The 15,169-nt window shown below is 40.2% G+C and overlaps 1 protein-coding gene across 2 annotated transcripts in view; it reads right to left on the bottom strand.

The window, feature by feature from the left end:
- NCOA2 (nuclear receptor coactivator 2) overlaps positions 1-15,169 on the bottom strand; it is a 188,770-nt gene that overhangs the window by 113,799 nt on the left and 59,802 nt on the right. For both annotated transcript variants that reach the window (XM_063392769.1, XM_063392760.1), the window contains exon 3: positions 5,715-5,959. The gene's annotated coding sequence lies outside the window, so the exon portion shown is untranslated. The remainder of the gene's footprint in view (positions 1-5,714; positions 5,960-15,169) is intronic.

Genomic DNA, 15,169 nt, shown 5'->3' with positions numbered 1-15,169 from the left:
CAGAGATCCAGCCACACTCACAGGTCTCATTGCTGCTGCCAAGCTTGAGGGGCAGCTGAAGACCCTCTTCTGTGAATCTGCAGATCTGGTTATGACTGGGGATATTTGTGTTTCAAAATGTTCTTAAGCAAGTCAAGTTCCCTCTGTGTTTATACAGTGACTGAACAGGCGAAACAGAATACTTAACCCAGCTACAGAAATGAGCCACAGATTGTTAATTATATGGCTATTTGCACTTTGACTGGAAGAGGAAGTAAGCTGGTTATAACTACTTTGGGCTTTACTCTTGCAAACTGCATTGAAACCACATTTGTGCCAGCTGAAACTATGCAATTTTATATAAATGTAGGCGCTTCCTGTTTTTGAAACAAGTCGTGGTCTGCTTGCCCTTCCCTCGCAGTAACGTCACTGGAACCAGAATGTATCAAATGTGCTCAGTTTTACTGACTTTATGGTCTTACTTTGCTAATTATTTTTAAATGTGTAGATAAAATGCATATTTTGGATGACTGCTGCCAAACATATCTATTCCTAGGACCTAGCTGTGCTCCTTAGGCATTAGGAAGCATATGTTTTTTACGTGTGAAACTGAAATGCCCAGCTGTCTCTGGGGCATGCTCAGTCCCTGGTGACATAGCCATGGTCACTCTCAGATGAGGAGGCAGGTGTGTCACACTCCCCCAGCAGGCAGGTTGCACTCTGAACTACACATGCAGGCAGACCTAATTTTTATCCATTCAATATACAGTATTACAAGAAATTTGTAATAGCAGCAATAACAAACAATTTCGCACAATGTAGTGTTCATTCTTCATTGTGGCAAGTAGATGTTTAATTTTACAGACAGTGAGTGTAGGGAGTAACCACAGCCTTACTGGCATAAATTGAAGAAAATCAAAATTTGACTACAAGGTAATTTTGAAAATATTATTTAACAACCCTAATAGGCAGGAACATGTTTCCTGCCCTTTTCTCTCCTTTTGCTTATTTATGTTAACTGAAACTCACAAACCAAACTTCTACAATGAGTACAATTACATAAATCAGCTCCTCCTGCTTTTCCAGTACAGTCATTTTCCTATGAGACTTCAGAAGGAAGACAGATTCTACTGTTCAAGCAGAAAGCAAAAGGATATCCAGTAATTCCTGATGATAAAATGTGATAGTTCTTACCAAAAAAATCCACATGCATCCCATTTAATTTACAGTGTATTCCTCCAGATTTAGTTTGGGACATACTGCTTGAGAGTCAGGTATGCCCATAAATCCAAGATATTTACAGTCAAGATAGCTGAAATCCTTAACAGAGAAAAGGGACAGCATTTCTACCACCTTTGTTTTGCTCTCCAAGACCACAACCTCTTATTTCAGACCATTAGATCCCGCCCTCTAGCTTTAAGAACTCACCAGCTTCACAGTGTGTTAACAAAGTGAACATTTACAGACCTCTTAGTCTCATGCTGTAAGAATACTAAATAAAAATTGTTTAAAAGTCCTTGCGCAAAAACCTTCAACTAGAAGAAACACTAAAGCTACCATTTCAAATTCAGTTACACCTGTTTGATTGATTTCTCTCAACTTTACAAGTAAACACAGCACACAGTCAAGCAGGCATTTCTTAAAAACACTTCCCTTGGTTGCCTTCTCAACCAAGGCATGGTTTCGAAAGCAATTTACAGCTACAAGAGGCTGGTCCTGCCATCCCTCTCTTCCAGGCCATCTTCAGCAGAGACATTAGTCCAACTCTGCAGGTAGGAAGTTCAAAGAGGTCAAGAGCCAGCCAAGTGACTCAGCCAAAAATGCATTGAGCTGTCTTCTGGTTTGGCTCCCTGAGGCAGCTCAGCCCAGAGCTGTGGCTGCAGTGGCACTGGCACAGGGAGAGGGGGTAACACCTCAGCACAGAGGGTGCAAGGCACACTTGGAAGCTGTCAGACCAATGCCAGCTGCCGTGATGTCACATTTGTGGCATCTCCACAAAAACTGGCTGCATGTTCAGCCCCTAACCTCCAAACAAGAGAGGACACATAAAAATCCAATTCATGATGTCCATCTAGAGCTGCCCAGATTAAAGAGACTCGCTGAGCTACAAAGTTTCCACTCATCTTCTGACTTTTTTTTTTTGACTGAAGCCTACTGTTTCTACACAGAAACGCTCAAGTCCAGATCTTTGCAAACTTATTTCCCAAAGTAATGTGAGCATTTCTAATAAGGAGAAGAAAAAAGGACTTAATGAAGGCAACTCAGATTAGCTAAATGACACATCATAGTGGAACAATTCTGCTGTTAAAGACCATGCAGATGTTATGATGGAGGCAAAGAAAGCCTTTCTTTAGCTACAGCTGCTGCATACAACTTCAAAAAGACTTGGCACAGGATTTCAGCCACAAAACTTTCCCCTCGCTTCATTTCATGAACGTCATCTGCAGCTTCAGTGAACTGCACCAAGGACAAAACCAACACATGGGGAGTTTGCAACATCTTATTGGCAGTGGGGCAGCTTTTTACACTGGCAGTACTCACGTGCACATTCAGAAAATTTGACTATACATCTCCATTCCTTCTCAGCCCAGCAATTCCCCAAAAGCAATGACATCACACACTGTTGTCTCTCCTATTTAAACCTCCATTATCTTCTAAGTCAAAGAAGACAAACAAACTACTACATAGTTAACAAATATTAAAGCTTAAAAACCAGCTGTAATAAAGAGATCATTTCCTTTGCAAGTAACATGAGAAAGTATTATCAACTTCTATTCACATCCTTCATACACTAAGCTACTCTAAGTAGATAGCCTGGCCACAAAGCTGAAAATGTCATAGCTTACAATCACCCTGAATGCACAAGGTTAATGCCAGTCTTGTCTTTTCCATGTAATATACATAGCACAAAGAAAATATATATTTGCTGTCTAAATTCAAAGTCCAGCTTTCCTCTTCAAATATGTCAATGTATTACAGCCAGTTATGGGTCATACATAAGAAGAACTTGCATTGATTTTATGATATTTAACAGTAAAGCACACAGAACTTAACTTTATCTGTATTACATTTGTGATTTCCTTTCAGTGATGGTCATTTTAAGAGATACACCTGAGAACTTTAAGATTCATGTATGCATAGGAGATTAAATTAAAATATTTCTGACACATGGGAACAAAATCTTGGAAAAACTATTTTTAATTTCTCCCTTTTTTCTTCTCTTAATATTCATGTGACATCAGCTTGCTGACTCTATGACATTCTTAGGCATCTATCACGTGAAGCCATGAACTGCTTTGTTACCTACAATATTTTTCCCACATCTGCAAATCTACGAAGAATTAGTCCAAATGAAAAAACAGCAACAGGAGCAACTAAAACTCTAGTAATATTTAAACTTCATAAGTAAAACAGACTAGGAAAAATGCAGAAATAAAGAAATAGAAACAGAAATAGAAATAATAGAAATAGAAATGCACTGGAAGAGGACTTTTTTTAAAAGTCCTCTGCTCAACTACTTTACTACCAAGAACTTGGAAACCCACAACTTTAAAGACTGTTAGTAATATTGATTAAAAACAGTGAAGAAAACTCATTAAACCAAAGGTAAAGCTTGAAATACTAGAAACATTAACCACAGTATTACTGTATTCATAAAAACAAAACATTTCGACATGATCTACTTTAATAATAGTAAAAAAAAGTAAAGAATATGGGCTTTAACCCCCTGACTCTACTGACCTTATAAAACACCATCCACTTTTCAGAATTAGCAACAGACTCATGAAATTGAGCCAATTTGTTCAACAGATGTTTCAGTTGACTCAAGAGAAATTTAACTTTTCTATTGTAGAAATAGAGTGAGCTGAGTAAAATTCCACTCTTATTAGCAGCATTCGAAGTATATTAGCTCATAATTAGCTGCCATTTCCATTCCTTCTTTCTTTGACATAACAGAAAACATTTTCCACTCCAGATTAGACGCAACACTGAAATAAAGTAGGCACATTGATAAAAACTAATCACCCTCCTTCTCTCCTCCCCGCCCCCCGTTTTATGGGACACGCAGGAATGGCAGAGTTTGTATTTTCCTTGGCGTTCCTGTCTCACATTAGCTGATAATCTCCCTGGTGTGGCTGCCCTGCAGGCCCACAACACCCCTGCTGTTCCAGCGCCGAGCTTTCCTCCAGCGGGCTCTGCGAATGGCGCGATCCTTTCGTAATGTGCGCTATTGCATCAGTCTAATTGCAACATAATTCTCAATACTCTAGATAAAGCAAATAATTTCATTTTTAACTTCTCCTCGTAAAACACTGATTGTTTCCCTGCCACCCCCATCGCTTTTTTTTTGTTTATTTTCAAAGATTTAAAGAAAGGCTTGCACACTGCACAGCAGTAGTCAAACAAAAATACCTCATGTTTTCTTAGAAAGCAGCACTTAGAAATATTGCTCAACACCTAAAGCATTAGTGCAGCCTTTCGCAGAGCCATATGCAGTGGATCCCCTGTGAGCTGGCTGGAAGGGGAACGTACGTTCTTGCTCTGTGTATTTATAATAATATTCAGCCATTATAAAACCTTCATAGTTTTTTACTCTCTCTCTTCCCTGCAATAGAGAGTAACAGCTTATCTGGCAAACACACTCACTGTGTTTCTAGGCACTGAAGACACACTCTTGGTTAATTCATAAAACCTGATTTAAAGTTAGATATTTTGCATTCAGGCTAAGTTGAAACAATATTTAGCTTAACCATGCTTTGGCCAAAAAATTGTCTGTTATCTACTGATTACAACAGTATTGTAGCTAGCTATGGACATCACACTGGAAAAATATAAACCCTGTGCCTGAGGAAATGCAGACAAAATTCTGACTCCAAGCCATTCTGATAGTGGGCATTACAAACACTGTCTACTTAGTATCTGATACAATAACCAGGCACAAGAGTCACGTGCCTGCAATGAATGATGAATTTACATGCCACTTTAATTTTATGTACATATATTATCTGAGTTGACATCATAAAATAATGCTGTGCTTCTTGCACCCTAATCATCTTGCATGATAGAAGTGTCTACACCAAAACTAATCTGGATGCAAGCACTCATAGGAAGAAATATCAGAAGCTAAGTCTCAGAAAACCTAAACTTTGCCTTTGTTTTCTTTTTGTGGCATGGTATACATCGCAGTTATGTCATACCATTTCCACAGCACCTCCACACCGTTCAAAAAATTACAAAATTACCACTAATCAAAACAATAATCTGTCTAACTCCCGGCATTTGAAATATGGTCCTATACCCGATTTACTGCGCACTACTCAAACTTTCTTTTAGAAGACGGAACAAGTGATTTCTTTGTGAATTCAATGGTGCAGCTGAGTGCTCCATCAACATAATGGTTAGTCCTACACTTACTCTGTTACTCCTAACTTAGAATAACTGTGTTATTCCTAGCTTCCTAAAGAAAGCAGTGACAGCTTTAAGGTCAAAATGATTCTCCAGTTCTGAAGACAACTTTGTCTCCAGTTTGGCATAACTCAGGCTAACTAATTTTTCCACAGTACTTAGCATTACGTTGTGCTTTATAGAGCACCTTCAAACCTCAGCCCCCACTGCCTCACCCCCAGTTACCAGTGGTCAGTACTGTTCCAGGTAAGATCTGAAGATCTCAAGCCATCCACAAGAAAGCAAGACAGTTAGCAAAGATGTGAGAAAAGCTAGATTGATCAACTTACCTAGCATCACCTAGGAAGTCTGCAGCACAGCCAGGAAGGGAGTCCCGCTCGCCAGGGCAGCATGCAGCTGCACAGAGCACCAGAATGGCTCCTGCCTTCTGCAATCCCCTGCCTCGTCCACCACACACGTCCCGAGTTCTGCTGGAAGTGAGGCAGGGGTAGTCCAGAGAACAGCCTTCTCCAATGCATCAACCAGATTCATTCCCAGAACAAGTCCATCCTGGGAACAGAATGGAGCAGCGGTCCTATGGGAAAAAAACCAGCACGTCAGGATGTGATTTAATACCATTAAATTGAGGAGCTTCCTCACAAGGGGCTAAACAAAAGAGATTTGCAAAGATAAACTCAGTTTTGATAATCTTTGACTTGGACACTGCCACACAGGAAAAATGTTTGCATTCACCACTTCTAGAAATAAGAAACTGAGACATCAGACATTGTCACACTGACACCTACAAAAAACAGCAGCTGGGTTGAAATCTTTGGATGTACTGTGCAGCTCTTGTGGGAAAGTAGTATCAAATTGTTTGCAAACATGAAATTATCCTCTGCATGGAAATTAGCCATAGGTGATGACTGAAAACATTTTCAGGGCGCTTCTACTGAAATCAAAGAATGTTTACTTAATATTCAAGAACTCTTGACCTTCCAGAACAAACTTCTCTGCCTGTTTTCCTCAAGCCATATTCTCTGGCCCATGTTGATTCAAGCTTTGGTCCTTCTTCATTCCTACCTTCAGCACCCCTGCCAAGTCTCTCCGTACTCTGCTCCCCAAGGATTTTAATCTCTCCTGGCACAGTCACATCCAGGCTTGGCTAGCAGTGCCACACTCTCCCCTTGACTCTCCCTTCATTCCCCAATATTAACTCTCACTCTCCTGCCAGGTCTGCTCCCCTGTTCACAGTCCAGGGCATTTTGGGACCCAGACCACACCAAGGTCCCAGGCATGTCATAGTCCCATGGATTTGCTTCTGGCTCTCAGGCACTGGGGTACAAACCCAGCCTCCTCTTCTGGGCCATACATGCCCAAGACACCCTGTGAGATCTGTCACTTCTTTAAAAAATTACAGTTTCGATCTGAGAATTTTGCAGTGCTGACAAAGGCAAAGCTGTGACTTGTAATCTGTTCTTCTTCCCCAGTGCCCTTCACCAGTGCTTCCCCCCTCTAAGTCCTAGTCTTTGTTTCAAAGGGAGGGACACGGAGCATTTCCAAAGAAAGATTTGGGGGTTTTGTTCCGTTTGTTTGTGGGTTTTTTAGCAATCTACAATGAGAAACAACTTTTTCCACACATGCTTACAGATAGCTAAATTATTTTGGCAGTAAAAAAAAAAAATTAAGCTAGCAGCAACTGCCTAGCCCCAAACGTTAACATTTTGTGAAGTTATAAAAAACTGCAAGGAGCATCCCATAGTGGGAAGTACCAGGCAGCCCTCCCTACTGCAACTTCTGGCACTTAACAGCTTAACTCACTCAGCTCAAACCAGAACTGTGCAAATCTTATCACCTGAGTGGTCAAACTGAGGAGTAGCAGCTGTGGGTGGACAGTGCTGGAGTGAACCCCACGCCATGCAAGCTGCCTTTGCCTTCACCCCCAGTTTTGTTGTGTGCCTACAAGCAATGTTCAAACAGCATCATGGGACAGCACACAGTGCAGCCAGCACTTCTCGAGATACTGTCATCCTGCAGGTACCAAAGACTGCCTGAAAAGCTACAGCTGCTCAAAAAATACTTCTAGGCCAGGAAGACCTGAAGTAAAATGGGTTAGCTTCATTCCTGATGAAGGTCACACACAGCTAATAGAGATAATTTAAGCAACACCATTTTACTTTAGATTTGCAGTAAATTAGGAGCAGCCCTGTGTAAGTTACAAAAAGGAAGGATAACTTCACACAGTACTATTGCTTGCGATCACCTGCCCCTGCCTGGGGAGGAAAAAGACTTCTTAAACTAAATATTGGGAAGCTTCTTCTTTTCTCTATTTAGTTATTTGTCTCAGCATGAAAAACAAACGCTGCACGCTGTCAAGTAATGTAAAAAGGGAAGAATACATATATATATATAATCATATATATATATATATATAAAATGAAAGGGAAACTTCTCAAAACTGGTAACATGGTTTTAGAGCAAGATCCAATTTACTGATTTTTATAGTGAGCTCTTAAGAGCAAACAGGGCAACAGCTTCCTGATGGCTCTTGTAAATATTCTATACAAATAAAGTCCATAAGAGGAGACCAGAAAAAGATAAAAAAATTCACACGCTCACACAGATGCTAATTAAGACATGGATTAAATGCAACATGACATTTCTTTTTTAATAAGAAATAATGATTTCTAAGGAATGACTAGCCATTCTTGTGAGATCATATTTAGTCTAGAGACATTGATGCACCTAACAACTATGGCAAAAGAAGTATGGGACCCACATGCACACTCCTACAACAATTATGTTAATTCTTATGAAAATAAACTGAGAAGCTTCAATTTCAATGTGTAAAACAAAATAAGCATTAAAAGCTCACTTCCATTTTCCAAAAGTACTAATAAATAATTTTATCATATTTTGAATTCAATTTAGCAATGAAACTAGCTATCAAGCATCCATATTAGCTATATGTGTTTTTTTAAAGCCAGAATAATTACCTGATCACTAGTAACAGTTCAGATGAAAAATATAATTGGGTTGAACAAAACTTCAGTACTTCAATGTACAATCATGGAAACCACAAAAAACTTCTTGCTTAAAAAATGAGAGCAGAATTTCATGCACTATTTCATTTGGCAGAGTATAACCTATTTGCTGTCAGCAAAGGACTTTTTCCCTTTGTGAAAAAAAAGGAAAAGTATCTGAATTCATACGGCATTGCCCAAGTGATTAGAAGTATCAGCCACTGCTAGTTGTCTCTCAACTGTAAGCAAATGCAATGGATTTTGTTCCTACAGAACAACATATTGTGTTCCTAAAAACTCATCTGAAATCCAGCAGACCTCCGAAAAAGCTATGTGTTTGTTTAACATAAGCTAACCTAATTATTTTGTCATCAATATCAATATTTATGGGCTAAAACATTACTTCAAGTAGGAAAGCTTTAATGTAAAACAAATCATAAAACACTGATAATGGATATGCTTGAAAAGGCTCTAGGATTGCATGTATTTATACAAGATTTGTGAATATATAAACACTTGGTTATATATGTCAAGAAAAAGGTGAGGCTCAGTGCAGTGAACTAAACATCTAAAGACTAAGCTTCTTTAGAACAGTATATTCCTACAAGGACTTAAGACAGCTGGCTGAAGTGTATCAAGTCTTTCCCCTAACAGCAAAGATTCATCCAAGTCCCTAAATTTATTGTTTCTATTTATTCTATTTTTAAAGTAGTTTCCAGCGTTTTTGAAATACAAATTATTCCCTGAAAACCTTCAACAGTTTTTTAGTGCTAATACAATTATCACAAAGCCACGCTACAATACAAACAGGGTGCTTGGGATGATCAACAACACTGGCATCATTTGGTGAAGGGTTCTTCTCTATATGAGTAAAAGAAATTCTGTTAGGGAAGCTGCTCTTTAAATCATCATAAGGGAAATAATTTCCTACAATACTAGAACTTTCAATCATCAAAAATCCCCAAATCATGATTCCTTTTCAATTTTAAGAAATTTCTCAACAAATTCTATAATCCTACAGAACTATAAAATCCTATATACTAGCACCAACACAAAAACTGCTTTATGGATTGATCAACATGTATAGTGTAGTTTACTCTTTCATTTCAATCTGTTCAAATAACATGAAACAATGAGTTCAGTATAAAACATTATGGTTCTTATGCAAATTAACAGACTGCCAACATTAAGGTTACTGCTCCACAATACATTCACACAGCTGCTCACAGCTTGCCTTCACATTGAAAAGTAGATTAAAATGGAATAATAAACTCCTACCTGTATTCCATTGATTTTACTGACTCGGGGCATATTATTAAAAAAAAAAAAAGTGAGTTACTAATACTGACAACAGCACCTACAGCTTCCAACTGTTGTGGCACTGCATCCCTTAGTTTTGTGTCTCACTGTTGTACGAAACAAAGCCCTGCCTTGGTGCCGTGGTTAGAGAAAAAAAGGGATGGAGCTCCTAGCACTGTTTAATTCCACACCACCCAAGTCATGGCAGGGACATGGTTCCAGCAGGAGGAAGCTGGGGCTGGAAGCAGAACTCGGGGAGGGCGTGTGCAGCTTCCAGGGCCAGCTGGGCTGACCTTGCCCCCCTCTGCCACGAGCAGTCCCTTCCCCGCTCCTCCCAACCGCAGCATTTCTGGTTTGGTGCTGGAAGACAGCGCCAGCGAGCCCAAGATGTTGCTCTGAGAAGAAAGCAAATGGAGCCCCAGGGACCCCAAGGCACAGCCATGGCACCCGCAGCAGCCACTGCAGCCCAGGGTCTGTCCAGAACCACCGAGCATTCCAGTCCCACTCTCGCAGCCAGGCCACGAGGAAGGGTCCCCTAAGCTGTTTCAAGGCCCCGTCACACCCCACCAGGTTTTGTCTGGTTTTCCACTGTTTTCTGGCTGGGGGGGAGTTAGGCTGGGAGCAGCCCTGACACGCTGCCTTTGTTTTCCCATACACCACATGGCTCAGCATGGGGCCAGCTGCCATTCTGCCTTTGGCTGGGAAACCACACCAGGCACTGTCTTCAGGAAGTGTTTTGGTTTGTCCGGTGGTAAATACTCTTTTGTGGGTAAAACACTCACTTTATTACATTCTTCTATTAACATTGCTGAGGTTATTGCAGTTTTTCAGGAAAGTGTGATTCCATCTTACAATCTCTCCTTCTGTTTCCTCCACTACCAGAAGGGAGCAGGGGAAAGGGGCAGCTTGAGTGGCTTTAATTTTCCCACTGGGTTTTAAACTAGCACACTCAGAAACCAAGTCAAGCACAATGAGCACCCACAACACGAACCCTCTGCTGTTAACCCCAGCCCTAGCACCACTGCGAGTCCAAGGCAATTCAGCTTCAGCCAAATATTCTTCAGATCAAATGACTCCTCCATTCTTTAGCAAGTATTGAGGGAAACAGAAGATGCAAAAAGCCAATGTGTCATAGCTTTGTGGACATCAGCTCATGTCTCCCACAGACTTTTTCATGGGATCCACAGCAATTTCCAGCACCTCACGCACTGTTCTGACTGGCTAAAGCTTGGTTGTGTCGTGAGCACTTCTTTGAGACCAACATTTAAACTCACCTCACTTCATGTACTCTACGAGAGATTTTGTTTTCCTTTGTCTATGAACAACAGTGCCAAAACAGCTACAGAGCAAACAGTAAAGAGGTATACAGCAGTGTGTAATCCACATGCTGTCTACTAAAATACATCTACTTATAGTCTGTTGTTTTCAAAACAATATACCTGAGTCTCAGATTTGTGAATAATCAAAGTCATATGCTTATGTGTGATTTAACTTACTTTTAAAGTAAATCAGAGTTATAAAAGCAAAACTGAGTACCAGAACAGATACAGGGATATTTTTGCCTTTGATATAAGTCCTTAGAATAAATGCATGTACACCTGTAGTAGTCTCTGGCCACTGAGGTGGCTCTTAGGATATATCTCAAAGTGAAGATGACTCATGGCACACATTTGGCTTTGCTACTGTACCAAAGCAAATCTTTTAAAGTTTTCTCCCTCTTATTACTGTGGCTTGGAGCAGAAATACACTGACCATTTATTTTTGTGAGCAAAACCCCATTTTTGCTACAGGGCTTTATGAGTGTTATAGAACTATGCTTTCATTTTCACCAAGGTAATTTTCAGAAATTCAAAACTACATGATATAATTCATACGTTTTCCAGAGACACAAGAAAGTTTTCCACAGAGCAGAGAATAAAAAATAGGAGAATTGAGAAATATTATAGCTCCTAAACATACAAAATGCATTTTATGCATAGGTTCCTTACCAAAATAAGGAACATTAAAGTCTATTGAACTCTGTTATACTATTTGTGCCTAATTTGTCTTACTCTTTGTCCTTTTTTACAATACCTTGCTATGCCAACAGTGTGCTTAGCTCCAAAAACTGTAGGTTTTGAGCCTCAAATCCATGATGAGAAGGAGTAGAGAATGTTTTCCAACAGATACAGTGTGAGGAAATGTGAGTTTGGTGCCTCAGTGCATGACAGCTCTGATTTAATACACTGATTTTTCTTCTACTGCCTGGGCTACATTTGTAAAACTTAATAATCTCCTTTTTAGTATCTCTTGTTTGAACCCACAAATCGTTCCACTCATGGAAAATATCCCAAACACCATCATATTATTCTGGAAAGAAATGCTCAGTGTGCTGTCACACCAGAGTACTGAGCCAACCCAACAGTTAACTATTAAAAGGTTCCTTGTTCCTGTCCCTTTCCTTGCATTCATCCAATGCTGCTCAATTTATCCTGCCATGTCAGACTGTCTCAGTCACTTGTTGATGCTTCTCCCCTTTGCATAAAGAGATTAACTCTGGCTAGCCCAAAGACTAGCAATCACGCACGTTCACTGCCAGGCAAGTACATTTGATTAAGCTAGACCAGCCCTCTGAAATCTGATGACTATTGCCATCCCCTGTCTCCTTCCAACTGAGGCTGAAGAATCTCTGAATACTCCAAACAGCGGTTTCCAAGCTGTAATACATGGTTGGTAGCCTCAACAACTGCTCTACAGCTAATCTGGCAAAACTGTATCACACCCCAGCACTATAAATGCCTAAATTTCACAAAGTTAGAGCAGTAGGCACTGAGAAAATTTATTAATGGGAAAACATCCTCAAAAACTTAGGGAAGCACTCAACAATAAAGCTTGCCTGTCCCAGGTCCTTTTACAATAACTGAGCAAAGTCCCCAGGACGTAAACATGCCCCACTCATAATCCATGGTTTCACTGGCACTTCTCTCACCTTCAGTCAGTGTGGTGGATACCAGGGACAACTCACACTCAAAATACTTCAAACTCCACAGGGCAGCAGTTACACAAGTTATTCTAAGTTTTTCAGCGAAGAGGGAAGAAAAATCAACACTAACTGCAGTATTTTGGTTCCAGGTGTGCTGCCTGGGTTTTTTTTTTTAATTTCTTGCCAAGCATGTTGGTTTTTTTTTCCTCTCTAAGTCAAGTCACCATTAACTCACTATGAAACCCATGGAAAGGAACAGCTTCTCTACCACAGTCTCCCCAAATGAGAAATATTTACCTCTAGTGACAGTTAAAACATAGAAACAGAGAATTATTACAATATCAATCCTACAAAATTCCTGACTCTCAAAAGAATGTACAGCATTTCAATACAGGTTTCAAATGAGAGAAATTGACTCAATTTACTACGAATACTATGCATATACATTTATACAGATATACACACATTATATATAAAATATATAATATACATAACACATATATATATACACATACATATACAATTTCTAATTTCTAAAAAAACCTAAAAATTTCTAAAAAATTAAAAAAAAATCTAAAATGCTGCTCAGTTCTTCTAAAAATCAAGCCAGTTCCAGTGTTATGACTGAATTTGGTGACTCATTTTCTTCTTTGGTTCCAGGATTTTTTCTCCAGATATCCCCAGAAACATGGAAACTGCTTTTGTTTCTGCTGAACACAAATGGAGTTAAGTTGTGTCTCTCCAAAAAGAGAGGATATTTTAATTGTTTCAAGCGTTCATTAAGTGCAAATGGGATCAAGAGGAAAAGCTGCTACACCTACAGCTTAGTGCGACTGCAGTCCCCAGCTGTCACCAAGTAATGTTCTCATGCAAGGTAGGGTGCAAAGAAATTCTGACATAAATTAAAGGAGATAAAGAGAGCTTCACACTTTGCTTCAATGACTTGTCACGCTCACTGCACTATTCAGAGCACCCTGAGCAGCCCCACGCCACCTTTCTGCCCTCCTCTATTTCACAGACTATTGACCCACCTCATCCGCTCCTGGAGTCACATGAGCTGCGCTCCTCCCTTCAGCCCCTTTTTGGGAAGCTAAGGGCCATTAACATGACTGCCACCTGACTGGTTTCTAACCAGGCAGGCCAGTTTTACTGCTGCCTTAATGACTGCAAAGGAGACAACTGCATTTTCCAGTTTTCTGAGTGAGTCGCCACTCCGGCAGGGGACATGAGGAAACACTGCTGCACACGCCTGCCCGTGGCCCTGCAGACTCCCAGCTCTGGCATCACACTGGTGGCTGGTGCCACTGCACATGCACAGGGCAGCTGAGTGTGCAAACCAACCACCTTTAGATGTAAATTATTTTTTCTCTTTAAAAAGCGGCCAGCCAGCATGCCTAACTCTGTTTCTCCTCTTGCATGACAGCAGGACAGACTCCCATTTCTATCAACAGACTGCAAAAGGTTTTGTAAGCCATCCTTTGGTAACACCAAGGCTTCCTGTCTCACATTTCTTCTGCTTCCTCTTTCACCCCACTTCCCACAGAGCCCAAATCCTCGTTCCCCTCCATCTTCGCCCTGGTCATGAGATGGGTCTGTCAGGGCGCCAGCCTTCCGAGCTGCAGCAGGAGGACGGGCAGAGAGGGATGCTGTGGGGATATTGTGCTGGAAGGTGTTAACAGCACCATCAAATGGTTCTTTCATCTCCAGGCAATTACTGAGCTGGGCCTGCTAACCAGATGCAAGGGGCTCCCTCTTTCCCTCATGTCTTCCTTCTGCATCCCAGACAGACAGAAGTGCCATCAACTTGAGTCCAAGGCCCTATAAACCAATTAGAGGTTTATTTTGAACTTAAAAAGAAGAAAAGAACTGTTTTGCCTTTATATATGTCAGAAGGAGTTTGCAAACCAACAGTGCAACTCTGAAAGAGATTCTTGTAACATCTCCTGTCTGCTTAAGAGGTGGCTGAAAATATGCAATTTGATTGCTGAAGTTTAACAACATTTGAAATTCTCAGAAGTTTTTATCACAATCATATGTATAAAAAAGAGAATTTTTAAAAGCTTCAAATACTAGATGAAAAGCATGTAAGATTGGTTAGGTACTTTCTACTAATTAGTACTGCTTTTATTATACAGGGCAAGAAAATGACAATTTTTTTCCTAAACTGGCAGTGAACAGCCAATTCAATAAGCTGCGTTTTTGTTTTCTGTGACAGGGCAGTGGAAAAATCTCTTTCATTTATTAGGTCTGCAGAGACCAAAACTGGCTGGGTGTCAAACCTGCTTTGTAAAAGCCCAGATCCATTCAGCCATGTGTAGATTCCATAATTCTTTATGACCTGTTCTCAGTATCAGCTTAACAAAAGATGAAACTTTGGTGTCTTCCAGCGAGTGTTAGTGCAACCCTTTATAAAAGGAAGCAAAAACCTGAACTGACAGTTCAACACAGAAAGAAAAAAAAAAAAACCTAATGGCAGTGCCAAATTAAATTCATTTTAGATTTTTTTTCCCAGATGAGCTTT

The sequence above is a fragment of the Prinia subflava genome, chromosome 1, assembly GCF_021018805.1.
Source record: "Prinia subflava isolate CZ2003 ecotype Zambia chromosome 1, Cam_Psub_1.2, whole genome shotgun sequence".
In the NCBI taxonomy this organism is placed as follows: Eukaryota; Metazoa; Chordata; class Aves; order Passeriformes; family Cisticolidae; genus Prinia; species Prinia subflava.
This window is presented reverse-complemented; position numbering and strand designations above follow the sequence as displayed.